Source organism: Grammomys surdaster, unplaced genomic scaffold (assembly GCF_004785775.1).
Source record: "Grammomys surdaster isolate TR1022 unplaced genomic scaffold, NIH_TR_1.0 224, whole genome shotgun sequence".
NCBI lineage: Eukaryota > Metazoa > Chordata > Mammalia > Rodentia > Muridae > Grammomys > Grammomys surdaster.
In genome coordinates, this window is record NW_021604669.1 from 3,864,859 (window position 1) to 3,876,806 (window position 11,948).

Here is an 11,948-nt window from a genome sequence, read left to right on the forward strand (position 1 = left end):
GAGATGTGTAAAAGAATAAGACATTAGCTTTCTATCTAAGAAACTCAATGTTTAAAAACCAGATTTTTAAATTAAATTTAACCAGGTTTTATTCAATTTAAAATAACTAATTTGGAAAAGTCATTAGAGATTTTAAAAGCTATCTTTAGAAATATTCTTAGGGGAAATGGAGAAAGAGGATGAAATCTGAAATATAAATAAATAAAATATTCAAAAAGAAAAAAAAACTTAAAAAAAAGAAATATTGTCTCTCTTTTGATCTTCAAAGTAGCTCTATGGAAAAGGCATGCTATTTCTAAGTTTCGGTTTAGTAAACAACAGTTCAATAAAGTGATTGTATTCTTAGCCTAAAGTTGTACAGACAATGAGTAAAAGTAGCATAATTGGATATTCATTCCCTCATCCTTGTCTCTAATCCTGGTAGAGTGAGTAAATCTCCCTGACATGCCCTTTTGTTTACCGATAACGTTCAGTGGTATCTACATCAGTAGCAGCAGGGTGAGTCTCCACATTCAAAGGATAATGCCATTATTATGAAAAGAAGGATCTAGACAGGGATACAATTTAGATAGGGAAAACTCAATCTCATAACGCATAATCTAAAATTGGCCACTCACCAAGCACAATGTATTTAAACTAGGTAAATTTGACCATTAGATTTATGGTTAGCACTCATTTTAATCAGACAATATCAAAATAGTTTTTTAAATAAAATTCTAAGGCAGCAGTTCTCAGTTTGTGTGTTACAACCTCATTTAGCAACCTCTATCTCGAAAAATATTTACATTATGATTCATAGCAAAACTACAGTTATGAAGTAGCAACACAAGGAATTGTGGCTGGGGTCACCACAACGTGAGAAACTGTATTAAAGGCTCCCAACAGTAGGAAGTTTGATAAACATTGCTCTAAGAAGTTACATATATGACATTTGATGTTTATTTCACTTTGACTTTGTAAAAACACCAAGACACATTTTCAAATGCTGTTACAACTCTATCTATAAGGTTTTTTTTGAAGTGATTAACAAATCAGTGAGCTTGGAAAGCATATTGTCCTTCAGAGAGTAAGTGGCCTTAATTCCAATTGTTAAAGGTTTGAACAGAACACATTGGCATCCCCTAAGTAACAAATATCTTACTGTACTAAAGATGGCCTTTGGGCTTGAATTACAGCACTGGCCCTTCCTGATCCTTCCTCACGCTGGACTTCCTATAGATGTTTCATCCTTATTTACTATCCTGAACAAATTCCTTAAAATAAATGTCTTGAAGAATTGAAGGGGCTGAAGGGGATGTCAACCCCATAGGAAGACCAACAGAATCAACTAACCTGGACTGCTGGGAGCTTCCAAAGACTAAGTCAACAATTAAAGAGCATACCTGGCCTGGTCTGGGGCACATATGAAGCAGATGACTGCCTTGTCTGGCCTCTGTGGGAGAGGTTGTGCCTAATCCTATAGACACTTGATGCACAGGAAAGTAAGATGCCCTGAGGGGGTAAAGCACCCTCTCAGAGTTGAAGCAGAGGAAGATGGAGTAAAGAACTCTGGGGTCCCAACATTTGGGATGTACATAAATAAAATATTTAATTTAAAAAATGTCTCCTCTCTCTGTCTCTCTTTCTCACTCTCTGTTCTGTTTCTCTAGAGAACTTTGTTTGAAAACAGTCTAAAGTCTGAGAATAGAGGCTTCAATATCCTAAACAATATAATCTTAGCTAAGGTCTGAACCTGAATATGAAGTCATGTTTTCAAAGAAAATTGATTACTTTAAAAGTATCCCCCCCAAAATGGGTATTGGTATCATTGCAAGAATCATGGTCATTCACTCAGGGACCACTTCTCTGATATTCATTTGATCTTAGAACTTCACGCTCAACTGTAAGAAATACAGTGATATAGGAATCATTGGTGGTCAGTGCAGAGAATATAAAGCCAGACTTTCTGGTATAATTAGTGATAATGAGGACCTTCTATATTTCTTAAGTTTTGGTGCCCCTAAAATGACTGCGAAATATTAGAATTTCTAAAAGTTATGATAATAAACAGCAGCTGAAACATATGTAAGACTATTGAGTATCCTATTTAATACACTGGGAGGAAGATAAGATACAGGACATATGTACTCCTATAAGCATCTTGAAGTGATAACTGAAAGATTCAGGGTTTATAGTATAAGATCTAGAACACAGAGATTCTGTGAAGATATATGCTTTCTAGGATATAAAGTCTTATTTCTGATGCCATGATATCACCTCAGAGCTTCCTCTCAAAAACAAAGCAACAAGGAGTGAACAAAAGCATCTTCAAGATCCATCCTTAGGGCCTGTCAGCTAGCTGGCCACACTACACCAAAGGTTTCACATCCTTCTGATTATATTATCACCTCAGATCAAGAGTTTAAATGCATAAGCTTGTGAGGGATATATCACATGTAAATCATATTACTGAGCTCTTTAAAAATGAACAAATCTCAAGCCAATAGAAGAAGAATATTCATTAGGAGCATATGCCCACTTAGTTGTCATTCCAGCAAACTACGGTCTGAGACACGATGACTAGTGTTAAGATCATATGGGAACGTATTCGTCTGAAAGATTCAAAGCCCAGAAAAGAATGAATCTTACAAGATTACATCATTCATTCCTGGGATCAATAATGGGCTTCGACTGATAAGTGTAAGTGGCAAAAGTGAAAAACAAATAGTATCCAACCTATAGATTTTCGAACTCAGTATTATCATCTACAAAGTTCATGGTAAACAGCCATGCACCAGAGTTATAAAACCAAACAACATTAACAAAATCACATTTAAAAAATTAAAATTTTATAGTCTTTCAAGTAAGTCTGCAGTTTTGTGTGGGGCCACCTTAACAGCTGTCTCTGGCCCTAAACAAGTGAGCTATTGTACCGTATTGTATTATATTGTGTATGAGATCTACATACTTCTCCACAGGGAAACCATAAACATAGATTTGTGGTCATTTTGTATTGAATGTAGATGAGTGGACAGATTGCTCACATGTTAGCAGAATCCCCTAACATTATTTTCAGACATGTTTCTTTAATTCTTTCTGTGTCTATGAAATACACGGAAACAAGAATCTTGCTAACAGAATTGCAATCCTGATTGACCTAGCAATTAATACCCATAGTCAGTGGCATATCAATCTTTTGAAAATAAGAAATTAAAAAAAAAAGATCTTAAGATTCAAATTCTGTTTTCTTAGTTCTATCTGGTGGTGGCTCTCATGTTGTGTTTTGGGCTTGGTTACTTATCAAATCCTAATTTGAAAAAATAACTTACGTGGTCTGTCTTGTTTCGTATTTCGGGGCAAACTACAAATTCTTACAAATGCAATTTTCTTTCACAGATGTAACTGCACAACACGGAAGTAACCTTATATATTGTCCACTATGCTTAATGTTGTATTTTTGCAACAGATGATTAGAATGTCAGAGGAGACCAGGTCTACCAGATGCAAACTGCAAAGTGGTCTAAAGCAGCGTCCATAGAGAGTGGCAGTTGCATCTCTGAGGTGAGTCAGACATACCCCACTCTTGATCCCAAAGCTTCCCACCAATTGTTTCACAAACCCAATGGAGAAAAACAGCAGCCTGTAAGAACTTCAGCATCAAAGGCATCAGGGTACATCCTGATGCTTAGAGAAAAGAGAAATGAGATGAGGAACACTAATCACTTTCTAATGCAGACCAAATGAGTCAAGACAGACCCTTCATACTTCAGATTATACCACATGACTCAAGCTGGTGTTGTCAGCCAGAAATGATTAATTTTAATGTGATTCTATGTGGTCTGCAATTTTATAGTTTAGCTATATACCTGACTATAAAAAAATCTGACAATTATAGCTTCATTGAAGGTATAATAGGTTATTGCCAATAAACTTTTTCCTTCCATGATTTTCTACGACATTCATTGACCTCCTTATATGGTCTTTGACTCTCAAATCCCAATCCTCTCCTGTATTCAGGTATGCACTGTCCCTCGGTGTATGTGTGTATCTTCTTATCACAGATATTCATGTGTAAGTAAAATATGCAAGCTAAGCTCTGTAGATAAGCACAATTCTGACAGGAAAAACCACCCAAGAGCTAGGACAAGAAGGTATGATTTATTAGACTACCATTACTCCTGATTTATCTGTTATAAAGACATTTTAATATGAAGTTATAAAATATACAACATATTTTTATGTTTCAGATAAAATGAATGTAAATATAAATATAATCTTAGACAATGTGTTACACGATATTCTTAATTTATAGATACTGCCTGATGATTTCTATTCAAATGAATAATAATAAAAACCTACAAAAATAAAGACAATCAATCTATCACAATACTTAGAAACATATTCCAATTTAGACCAGAAGGAAAATAGAATGAGAGGAGTCAGTATATACTTAGTAGAGATTTATTTTGTGCACTGTACAAATAAATGCTATTTTTAGTGGCTTTTGCTCAATCAGACACAGAGTGAGTACCCATGATTAGTCCCATCAAACACACACACACACACACACACACACACACACACACACACACACACCACTCCCTGTTCGTTGAAAACAATCAATGCTAGGCAACACCTACCTTGCTTCTCCAGTCATTTTGGCTTTAGTTAGCAGGACTGACCCACCTCCCGATGTGGACCAGCTCCCTTTGCCAGGCTGTGTGCTCTGTATTAAGGATGTCTTTGAAGTTGTTGATGATTGCAAAATTCTACTATCTTTAAATAATTTTATAAAGAAGAACAAATAATGTTGAAGTCCCTCCACAAGTGGCTGTACTAGTCTATTTGGTTTTATTTCTTCTGTTTCTTTAACTTTCAATTTTGAAAGAATGTGTATCTTAAGCTCGGAAAAATAGCTTAACATTGGAGATATTTTCCTTACTCCCTCTATCATCATAGAAGAGTAGCAGATCTGGGGGTTTGAAACATGTTCTCACCTTTTCAGTGTCAGGCATTAGGGTAACGTGTGTACACTTGGTGCAGGATAGAAAATAGTTCATGAAGAAACAATGCATCTATCTATTCATAGACATTTCCTTTGTCATCATGAAAATCCTCATTGGTCTAATTACGGCCAAATCCATGACTTCCTCCACAATGACATACCTGGATGCAATTATCTTGGCAAGGCACAGGGGTGGTGGTAGCTTATGAGAAAGGAAGGTCCATGTTTTCTTTTTCCTCTGCATTGAGGCCAACCTAGGGCCAATGCTGTGATAGACACAGATTCTGCTTTTACAAAATAACAATGTAGATATATAATCATCACAGATACAGTCAGAAAAAACAGAGGCCAAGGTTTAGACTTGTAGACATAATATTTTCTTCATTTTAAAAGACATCACATCCACACTTTGTTGGCTTTTTTTATAAGCAAAGTCGATCACACTGTTAATGTTCCAGGAAACACATTGTAGTTTTTTCCTGGTTTATTTCTCATCATTTCCTCACTAATCTTGATTTCAAGAGCCTGATTCAGGTATGGTTTTTGTTTGTCTGTTTGTTTGTTTAATCTTTTTTTTTTTTTAAACAATTCAGTCTTTATTCCCATCCTGGTCTGCCCTCTGACTGTTCCTCATCCAATACCTCCATACCTCCTCCCCTAACCCTGTCTCCAAGAGGTAGTCCCCACCTCCCCTTCCCACTCTGTCATGCCTCCCCATTCCCTGGAGCCTCAAGTCTTTCAAGGGTTAGGTGCACCTTCTCTCACTGAGGACAGACCAGGCAGTCCACTGTTGTGTATGTGTTGGAGGCCTCATATTAGCTGGTGTATGCTCCTGGTTGGTGGTCCAATGTTGGAGAGATCTCAGAAATCCAGGTTAATTGAGACTGCTGCTCTTCCTAGAGGGTCACCCTCTGCCTGAGCTTCTTCCAGCTTTTCCGTAATTCAATCACAGGGGTCAGCAGCTTCTGCCCATTGGTTGGGTGAAAATATTTGTATCTGACTCTGTCAGCTGCTTGTTGGGCCTCTCGGAGGGCAGTCGCAGTCATGTTAGGCTCCTGTTTGCAAGCACATCATAGCATCAGTAATAGTGTCAGGCCTTGGGGCCTCCCGCATGAGCTGGATTCCAATTTGGGCCGGTCACTGGACCACCTTTTTCTCAGGTTCTTCTCTGTTTTTGTCTCTGCAGTTCTTACAGACAGGAACAATTTTGGGTCAGCGTTTTGACTCTAAGATGGCAACACCATCCCTCACGTGATGCTCTGTCTTTCTGCTGGATCTGGACTGTACAAGTTCCCTCTCCCCACTGTAGGGGATTTCATCGAAGGTCCCTCCCTTTGAGTCCTTGAAAGTTTCTCACTTCCCAGGTCTCTGGGACATTCTAGAGAGTTCTCCTACCTCCTACCTTCCAAGGTTGTCTGTTTGCATTCTTTCTGCTGGCTATCAGGGATTCAGTCCTATCCCTCCCATTCACAGTACCTGATCATGTTTCCCTTTTCCCCTTCCTATCCCTTTTCCCACCCAGATCTCTCCTACCTGGTGGTCCCCCATCACACTAGATTACTTTCTTCTCCCTCCCAAGTGGGATTGAGGCATCCCTTGGTCCCTTTGGCTTTTTAACCTTCTTGAGTTCTGTGTCAGGTAAGGTTTTTAAAGAAAAATTTTGAAAAGATTTCTGAGGATGTATGGACTCAAATTTCTCATAGTTTGTGTGGCTCTTTAAATGATTGTTCTGATGACTCTTGTTCAGCATAAGCATTAGAATATGTACCTGAACAAACTTTCTCTCACATCTGTTTTAATCTTAATTTTCTTGGTCTGTCCAAATGTAGGTATTCATGTTATGTGTTTTTGCCATTTTATCCACTTAATTCTGTATTTAAATAATATTGCAGTTACATATATAGTGTATATGATTTTTCTATTGAACTTTCTTTTCAGTTGTCACATTTTAGTACTTATTTTAAAATCTTTCTCTTCGGTTCAGTGGAAAAGTGGATGTGATTGATAGCCCTTTTCTTTTGTCTTGTTTCCTCTATTTTTGCTTAAAATTCCCACTTCCTTTAATGTCCTCTACTCGTGTGGCTTTTTTCTGAGTCCTCGGATCGTACCCATTAGACACAGGATCCTTATATATAGTCATTCAGTCCTTTCATCTGGCCCAAACTTTGAGAATGAGCCTCCACCTGAAACCAAGATTATGGATAATCTATTCATTACATGCTGGAAGTTAGATCTCTGTGGAGAATGACCATATTTGTACTCCAGTTATCACACTCTGTACTTGATACCACCTCAATATTGGCACTGGTAGATACACATTCAGTACCCTTTCTTTTGTTTATTGTATTCCAAGTGTCCTACCTTTATTGAATTATGTATATCCTCATAGAAGCCTCTTGTGCTTTTGCTATAAGTCATGATAATTCTGGAAAAGTTGGATCATATATGCAATGTTAAACTACATAAAGTGAATATAATCTCTTCCCTCCCAAAAAAAGTCTCATTTGGGGGCTGTTCAGAAATTTCATCAGGTCAAAACTGAATTACAATTCTAGATGGTTTTAAATAAATTTATTTTTATTTTTTAAAATTTATTTTCTTATACATTACATCCTAACTGCAGTTTCTTCTCCTTCTACTCCTCCTAGCACCTCCCTTCCATCTTCCCCAGATCTACTCCTCCTCTATTTCCCTTCATATAAGAGCAGGCCTCCTAGGGATATCAACCAAACGCTGATAATAAGATAGTCTAAGAATAAGCATGCATCTTTATTTATATCAAGGTTGAACGAGGCAACCCAGTAGGAGGAAAAGGTCCCAAAAGCAAACACAAGAGTCAGAGACACCCCCACACTCTCATGAAACCCCAACTCATGCAACCATTGCATATATGCAGAGTACCTAGATCAGACCTAAACAGGGTCTGTGATTATAGCTGCAGTTCCTGTGAGCTCCTATGAGCCTTACTTATCTAAATGAACTCTGTTTTGAATCTCTGTTTGGGTGACCTGACTGATGACTAAGTTCTGTTCTATGTAGAAGGTCTGTCCTAGGCCCCATTGCTTTTGTGTTGCTATGGACCTACAGCCAAGCTCTATTTACCACTCAAGCATCTTCCTAGTCTGGTATTGCTTGTTAGTCTTCCATTAGTCTAATTGCTTCCATTAGTCTGCTTCTTTCACTCCTGATAGTTTCCTGAATTAGTAAATTTGAATTTCTCTTTATTTGGCTGCCTTGTGCAGGTTCTAATTTGAATAAACTTCTCAAAGGTAGAAGGTGTGAGCACTTACTGCAGACCTCTATCAAAGCACACTGTTTTCCTAGTCATTTGTGATTTTATACTGTATGCCTAGCCCAGCAGCAACCTCCCATGCCTTGCCATTGTAGGTTGTATGTGGTAGGAGTCATTTTAGATCTAACTGGTCATGGCAGCAAATGGTAATAGCAGATTTTCTAACTGCTTACTTGTCTTGGAGATAATGGTATGCTGTGATAAGCCTAACAATACTCACATCTTCAAGACATGTCAAATAAAATTAGGAAAGAAAGAAAACAAATTATGAGAACAAAAGGTAAGCTGCAGAAAGTGCCTATCAGTACACATTAAAGGGTCCCTTTCTTCTCTCCAGTTATTTGCACATTGGTTTAAGACCACATTTTCACTAATTAAAAAACTGTAAGTTTGATAATCTCTTCACTTTTCAATATCTTTATCTAATTTGTAGAAGGACAAGTTTTTTTTTTTTTTTTTTTTTTAAGGACAAGTTTTGTCTGACACTAATACTGCCATCTAATCAGAAACAAATAGGCTGAGATATGTATTTGAATTCAGACTCATGCATGTGTCAGCCTTGACTGACACTGAACAAACTATTTCAACCTACACATTAGTCTTTGGCTATAGAAAATGATGTTGATATTTTGCTGAATGTGACCTCTAACAAGAAGGCACACAAGAAGGTTTTGTTTTCCCAAACCTCTAAGTTTTCATCTTTCTTCCGTAAGAGTTTTGACCTTTTCTTATTAATTCAACAGTGACCTATTTCTCAGTTTGCTTTCTTTTATAACAAATTCTGCTTGTGTCACCTGCTGTATTGCAATGAAAGATTGTGAGCTTCTGGGAACAGTGCTCACAGTGAGTAAAATATGATGCCAATGACTGAGAAGCAGTGCTGTGGATCGTTAACGTGGCATCAACAGAGTTTTGACTTATGCAAATGGGGCAAAAGCTTGTAGATCATCCAAGGGACAGTCAAGGTCAAAACCAACCTGAAATGGATAGAGTAGGTACAGTTCCTCACACAGCATAGCCTCAATTTCACCGTGGAGATTGTGATTTTAATGTAGGGTGGGTAAAGTTAAAGGAGAAAAGACAGAAGAAAGATGGTAAAATAGAGAAAGTGAGATTCAAACTATCAAATGTTTTAGAAACAGCCAACTGAACAAAGTCAAGAATGGATTGTTTTGAAGTCTTGAATCTAAGGAGACTGCAATTGAGAGGGCCTCACTGTCAGAATGCCATAGGTAAGGGAAATTTATTACAATATGGAGAGAAAAAGAAAGATAAGCTGGTACTATGGGGAGAAATGCTGAATAACAAAAAGTAACATAGGGAGACACCATTAAATGAAGGAAAACCAGGCTAAAACTAGAAATTCCCTGAACAACAAGCTGTAGTTAGAAAAGAACAACAGAAATGCAGGGGAATTGTTCCTATGAGCAATGAGTTACAGGAAAGAAATGTCAAGCAAACAAGGAGGCACAGGGAATGAAGATGCCACCAAGTCACCTAAAATGGCTATCAACAACAAATCAAGTGGAAGTAAATAATCAGCATGGTATTTAAGATAAGGATAAGATGAGACATAGCCCAAAGACTTGTGTTTCCACAATTCATAGGGAAGCCCTGGATACATCTACTATTGCTTGTGTTTATAAGACTGAAAATAGTGTCCATGTGCTAAGGTATCAAACCTGTGCATCTCTAAATATCAAAATCTTCCTACTCCACCTAGCACAGTGTCTGGAACATGTGGAGTTAAAAAGAAATTATTACAAGAGAAAGGAGATGGAGCAAAAGGGGGTGATAAATGACTGTTAAAATCTCAGGACTGTCTTTGTCAATACTATAGGGCTTGTTCTAAACTTATCAATAACATTTTCAAGTTGATCTAGCTAGAGCTGGAATATCTTCAGAGGAAAGTGTGGACATTTTTTTGTGCTGAGTCACTGAGATTTAGAGATGTGAGCAACTAATCTACTCCAGTAACGTTGAGATTTCAGTTTTGCTTTGCAGCCATAGCTTAATGTCAGCTTGAATGAGAAGGCTGTCCAAGAAGGCCAGACTAGCTTGCTGAGTGCCTTCTAGAGAAAGTTAAGTGTTTTGCTCCAGGGACAAACATCAGTCAAGAAAGAAAAAAATAAGTCATGGGACAAATTACCAGTTGACACTGGGGCAAGATCAGGTTAAGTGCATGTCACAGATTCCTTGTCAGGAAAACCAAGCAGAGATGCAACTACAATGATCCTAAGAAAAATTTGCATGTGGAGTGGTAGGGATGCATCAGAGATGATGAAATAGAGGAAGAAAGAATGAAAACATTGGACTCACTCCATCTTCTGAGGCCTGTTGTTTATACTATAATCTTAGACATTTCTGCTGAGTCATAGTTGACATCAGATGGTCCTCTGGTCATCACTACAGCCTCTCTCCACTTTCTCACATTATTCCTGCATTCCTTAATCTAAGGGTGAGAAACTACTACATTACACAGATATGTTTCATTTCTGCTCCCTAGAAGACATTCTTAGTATAACCTCAGCAAACACAGATTCTACCCCTCCATCCCTGATTTTCCTTGCTTATGTGTCTGACTCTGATTCTATTCTTTCTCATGAAATCATGGCTACATCTTTTGGTAAATCATTTCAGTGATGAAAATATTTTGATGATAATGTATTTGTCTGGAATTAGAGTTTAATTATGGAATTATGAACTTCAAGGAGCATTAGAGTCACTGCCATAGAAGCAGGTAGAGGCTCAGGAAAGTAACTGATAAGCTGCCTAATGTAGTCAACAACACTCCAAGGGTAAAGCTCAAGGGTTTCCTGGGCCTCCTTTGTGGATTCACAAGGAAACCTTGCTTTAAGTCTTTCCTGTGTACAGACATGGCATGGAACTCCCCAGCTCATAGCCTAAGCTATAGGATAAAATAACACTTAATCTCAAGGCATATACATTGAAACTTTTTCTTCTGCCTTCCTGATACATGTAATTTAGAGATTCAAGAAGACATGGGGAACAATTTATAGGAATATCTCTGTCATTATGCATCACCATCATAAAACACAGAGATTCTGCGGGCCATAAACATTAAATTTAGGTAACTAAGATTGAGCCCAATAATTTGATAAAATATTCTGAGTGCTGAATTGAATCTTAGGACAAAATTTGCAACATAGAACATACTCCTTGATTAAGACAAGCACATTACCTATAAAATCTAGTTAACTTGGTAATTAAATTCTTGGGATTCCACTGAGTAAGTCATAGAAGTCATAGTTATTTCTTTGATTGGGATTAAGTTGCTCTTAAGTAGGCTAGATCAGTAGCAAACTCATGACTTGGGTCTTAAGTACATGTCAATTTTTGTCAATGACATTGGTGTGTGCATACTTGTTAGAAGTTAAATATCAAAATTATTATATAAATATACTTTTAGAAAATATTTCAGTTATTCTAGAAACTGTTTTGACAATGAGAAAATCTAGTAACAGTGGACCTATCTTCCTTACTGGATGGTTTTGCCCAAATGATTATAGTTGTCTTTTTTCAGGTAAGAAGTGTGGTAGTTTTTTTTATTTTCTTCTCATTTCTCTTTGTCTTTCTGTCTGTCTCTTTCTGTCTCTCTCTGTATTCTCTCTCTCTCTCTCTCTCTCTCTCTCTCTCTCTCTCTCTCTCTCT

The 11,948-nt window shown here is 37.4% G+C and overlaps 1 pseudogene; it reads left to right on the forward strand.

Annotated features, from left to right (window-relative positions):
- The first annotated feature begins 11,796 nt into the window (after positions 1-11,796).
- LOC114625898 overlaps positions 11,797-11,948 on the forward strand; it is a 1,957-nt pseudogene continuing 1,805 nt past the window's right edge.